At 40.0% G+C, this 5,339-nt stretch overlaps 1 long non-coding RNA gene across 1 annotated transcript; it reads left to right on the forward strand.

Moving 5' to 3' along the window:
- The first annotated feature begins 2,820 nt into the window (after window positions 1-2,820).
- Window positions 2,821-3,912, forward strand: LOC120324999. Its single transcript, XR_005566742.1, has 2 exons — window positions 2,821-2,863; window positions 3,770-3,912. It is a non-coding gene; the product is annotated as an uncharacterized LOC120324999 (long non-coding RNA).
- The last annotated feature ends 1,427 nt before the right edge of the window (window positions 3,913-5,339 follow it).

The following is a 5,339-nucleotide window of genomic DNA, read 5'->3' on the forward strand; positions in this document are numbered from 1 at the left end:
TGCTGTGATTGTTGGAATCTTTTGCTGTTTGCTTGTGTCTTTAATTAGAAACAGCTAAAATGCCTATATCTAGGACAGTGAAAAAGGCAACTGAGCCAATGTCACATCAACAGACACTTCAGGAAGAATCATAAAAGCAGTGGAAGCAAAAATGGAAGCAGATGCACCACTGGGACAGAAACGACCAAAATATGAAGCTGTACTTCAGAAACTAGAGGGAGACAGACAGAAGGAATGAGTTTATTAAAGTCAAGCATGTCATATCTCCAACTGGGGGAGACTGCTGATCCCAAAAGAGAAAAAAAAAATCAATAAATCTAGTTTTCTTAGTGATACTATTTTCTCCATAAAAGCTTATAAGTCCCCCGCAGACAGGAGGGTAGGCAGATGGATCAATGGATAACTTTACCCTGCAGTTCCGCTGTGTGGAGTGTGATGGGTGCTTAAGTACTCCCAGTCACACTAGCAGAAAAAAAAAGTGAGGAAGAGTCTTGCCTCTTAGATGGAAGTGCTTGGGAAGTTTGGAAAGGGAGGACACCATTACTCAATGGGAATGAAAACATGACAGTGGAACAAACCCTCTCAAAACAGCAGTGATAGTCCATTGCTTGGGAACTTCATAGCTTCAGAAACAGAAACTGGTCAGAGAAAAAATTTCAGGTGTGAACCAAGATCCAGACTTTGTATTACTATTCAGATTTGTACCAAATCACCCTGCTTCTGAATTTTTCAGTAAGTTTCTACACTTAACAGGTTAAATTCAACTAACCTTAAAACTTTGTGTTTAGGGAGCAAATAATCAAAAATCCAGATCCAGATCTAAAACATAGACAAATACATACTCTTGTAAACACCACTTTTTCTTCCAAGAATTTCCAACTGAGTAGAATTCACAGAATCACAGAATCACAGAATCACAGAATCACAGAATGGGTCAGGTTGAAAGGGACCACAGTGGGTTACCTGGGACCACAGTGGGTTACCTGGTCCAGCCTCCCTACTCAAGCAGGGTCATCCTAGAGCACATTGCACAGGATTGCATCCAGACAGTTCTTGAACATCTCCAATAAGGGAGACTCCACAACCTCTCTGAGCAACCTGTTTCAGTGCTCAGTAAAGAAGTTCTTCCTCATATTCAGGTGGAACTTCCTGTGCATCAGTTTCTGCCTGTTGCCTCTTGTCCTATTGCTTGGCACCAACTGAGAAGAGCCTGGCTCCATCCTCTTGTTACCCTCCTTTCAGATACTTATATACATCAATTAAGCCCCCTCTCAGTCATTTCTTCTCCAGGATGAACAGGCCCAGCTCCCTCAGCCTTTCCTCATAAGAGAGATGCTCCAGTCCCTTAATCATCTTTGTTCCCCTCCACTGAAGCCACTCCAGGTGCTCCATGACTCCCTTGTACTGAGGAGCCCAGAACTGGATGCACTCCAGATGCACTCCAGATGCAAGTTCCCTAGGGCTAAGCAGAGAGGTAGGATCACCTCCCTCAGCCTTCTGGCAATGTAGTTACTGATACAGCCCAGGGTACTATTGGCCTTCTTGGCCAGCAGGGCCAAGCATGAACACTGCTGGCTCATGCACAGCTTGTTGTCCACAAGGGCCGCCAGATCTTTCTCCACAGAGCTGCTTTCCAGCAGGTTGGCCCCCAGGCTGTAACAGTGCAATGAAAACTTCTTCTGTCTCTGCAGCACAGTGAATGAACTAATGAATGGATGAACCTTCAGTGCCCCCTGCCTCTAAGCTACTTGTAGTCTCTGATGTCAGTGATTCTTTGACCAGGGCATCCCACCTTAGCTCTATGGACAGACATCATACTCTGAAATCCTTCAGTCAGGAACCAAAGGTAATAACCAGGTAATCTGATTCTCACTTTTAATACAAGAAGGTATGCTAGTGATAAAAAGGACTAACAAACCATCCATGATTCCACTGTAAAATTAACTGGGCGCTTACAACCAAGCTGAAACAATTTCCAGCTTTTTATTAACTTCAAATATTTCAACTTAAAGATTTGTTATAAAGAGAAGGTATTAAAGACAAAGAGTCACTAAGTAAAGTTTCTTCCAGTTCTCCACCTACCAAATGGTTATTATCCTTAATAATGCATACAGAAGCAAAAAGCACTTCTCTTCCCACCACTTGATATAGTACGCATCTTTTGGACTTCCGATTATAAACTGTCACCTATCACGAATCTACCATGTTTGTACATATCAGGTTCCTCTTCCACCCAGCTGGGCATCAGCAGTGCATTTAAAATGGAATGAAAATAATTTCCAGAGAGCTTGCTGTAGTTGGATTTTGTGCTTGTGTTTTCATCTCACAAATTCAGAGCTATTTTAGTAGCCTATTAAACGCTTCTGTGCAGAAATTAAATTGCTTCAAATGAAGGGAAGGTGTAAATAACGGGTACTGTACTTCATTCTTACTCCTTGTTACACAGACTTCATCTGGGATCATGGCCTTGTTGCATAAGGCACACAAGGTGAATAAATTCAACACAGTAGAATATTATAAGCAAGCATCGCAATATAAAAAGCTTCATCCATTAGTGTCAAACTACATTGTTATTGGCCAGTGGCTGCACGGTTCCACTCCTATCATGAGATACAGAAGACCATCTGATAGTGTGGCTGTATCATGTCACAAGAACCTGCTTAGTGACTGTGCCAGAAGACCACAACTGATGTTGTCATGCAACACTGTGACATCTTACAGGGACACTCCCGAGTCATCATTGCTTGATAACAGTACGTTTCTGTCATAATGGCAAGTCATCTCTGGGTAGCGGCACATGGGATCGTTAGCATTCAACATGTATCCAGATACTGCAGAGTATGGTGAGAGATGCCAAAAGCAAGTAGGTTTCATATAATGTGATTTTGGGTGCCTAAATTAGAAGGTTAATCGCCTCATATCATTCAGAGACAGCAATACGAGCATTAAAAAGACAATTTATAGCTACAGCTTAAATGACATTGTCCTTAGCTGCATCCTGAAAGAACCCATTGCTATCACTATGAAACCTGGGGAAACTAGCCTAAGATAAATGTCCACATTTAGATGTCCAGCGTTTGACACAGATTGGATTGATTTAAATAATCGTTTGCAAGATTATAATGCATGGGGCACAGGAGGACACACTGAACTGAAAGAAACAGAATTAGTGAGCAAACCCTTATATCTATAAGTTAATATAAATCCACTTATATCAGTGGATCTTTGTTAGTTTCAAACTGTCAATAAGCCACAGCAAAACTAGTTTGCTGCTGTATTCAGTTCCTGTTACAAAGAGGCAGGCAGTATCACAATAAGAGTGTATTCAATAAGTAATGAAAAACTATAACACACAAATGCAAAGAAAACAAAGATGTCAGTGCTACAGTTGTTGGTGTAATGCTTCCTTCATTTCTTCCAAAATGCATTTTTAAGAGTGTAGATGTGCATCTCACTAACCTCACTGAATAGCTGACCACATTATCACCATTTTAGTCCTGCTGCTAAAAGGAACTGCATCATTTATACAGGTCTAAAAAAGCTTATCAAGCTAAGAAACTAGCTCAGTTAGCTAGAGCATGGTGTTAATAATGCCAAGATTGTGGTTTTGAGCCCTATATGGGCCATACATTTAAGAGTTGGACCTGATGATTCTTGTGAGTCCCTTCCAGTTCAGAATATTCTGTGTAATTCTTGCAAGCTTTTAAACCAAATAGAATAATTTATTTGCAGTATTCTTGTAATACACTGTGTTTCTCTTTCCTTTGAGCTGCAATTCAGAATTATCACGATCTCACATAAGGCTACGTGAAAAAGACCAACAGCGGGCAAACAAAGCCAAGTGCTTCCTGAGCTCTGCCAAGAATTAAACACAGAGCTCCATCAGCAGGAGGGCTTCCTTTGGTAACAAAATCTGTCTCAGTCTGTACCTAAAAGGTTTTCTAAGGCTGCAGATTAAAGTTTAAAGACCACTAGAAAAACCTCAAGACAGGGAGAGCTCCTATAGGAAAAATGCTGTATAGAATTTCCAGAAATAAAAAGGTAATAATTACTCCTAGTAACAACAGTAATAGCAGCAATAGTCCCTATTTTTAATGATTCTCTTTCCCTGGAGATCTCAGCATGTTTTATAATTTATATAAGCACCAGTGTGCAGTTCACTTAATATTGAAATCCAGCCATCTCTGAGCACAACTGTAAAAGACAGTATTAAATTACATTTCAGCATGACCAAAAAAAAAGCCATATTAATTTGAAATCACAAGGGAAGTTTCACAAGACATTTGGAGAAAACACATGGGCTACAAACCACTCCCTGGAAAAGTGCCATTGAATATTTAATAAACTGAAATGGTCAAGAATTTTGCTCGTTAGAAGGAAAAAGAAGGCGGCACTTCATTCCCTTTCCCCCACCAGCACCACACCAAAACAAGCTGGGGAGGCAGTTCATCAGTGATTGAAAGGGAAAAGACCAAACACTATATGGGGGTAGCAGCTCTTAAGAAGTTTTGAAAAATGCACAGGCACTTCTTGCCCTGGAAATGGATTTATCAGAAGAAGGATGAAGCCCATTAGTTCTGTTCCACATTGCATCTTTGCAAGCATGGGCAGACATATGGATGATACATCTGACTGATAATGTAATATTAGTCTGATTTGACAAGACTGTGCAACCCGAAGATAAATATCTATCCTATAGCAATTCTGCTTATTGCAATAGTGAAGGAGACTGCGTATTTCACATTCTTCCCTTTTTAGTAAAATGCACAATAAGCCAAGGCTTCTACTGTACAAAGCAAGATGGAATACAGTTAGTCCTATACCAAACTAACACAAGAACCTCCTGTGATGTGTCACATACAAACACTTCTAACTCCTTCTGCTCAGCTTTTCCATCACCTACCATTCACTCTTGTCACTGAATGCCACCAAGCATGTGGTATTTCTCAAATAGAGATCAAGTGTTATGCTCAGGAAGTATCATGAAGTCGATTTAAAAATGCAACTGAAGGTAAACAAAACTTAAAAATAAATTTAATCCTGTTTTTCTTGTAAAATTAGCATTATGTTCTCACCAGACCAGAAACACTAGTTTGGAAAAACTATATAAGCTATCTCTGAATCTCCTGTCATCTTTCATGTAACGATTTTAGGGTTAAACAACCCCCACCACAAATAGATTTTAAAAAAAAAGAAAAAAGGAAAAGGACATCAGAAACATACTTGGGTTCATTTATATTGTGGCCAAAACAAAGACATCTACCACCCCACCATGATTAAAACATGCTTCATTTACTTTAACATAGAATAGCTAAAGCCAGCAAGACAGAATTGCCTTT

This window comes from Pipra filicauda, unplaced genomic scaffold, assembly GCF_003945595.2.
Source record: "Pipra filicauda isolate LSUMZ 115617 unplaced genomic scaffold, ASM394559v2 scaffold79_size2787110_pilon, whole genome shotgun sequence".
NCBI classification, from domain to species: domain Eukaryota; kingdom Metazoa; phylum Chordata; class Aves; order Passeriformes; family Pipridae; genus Pipra; species Pipra filicauda.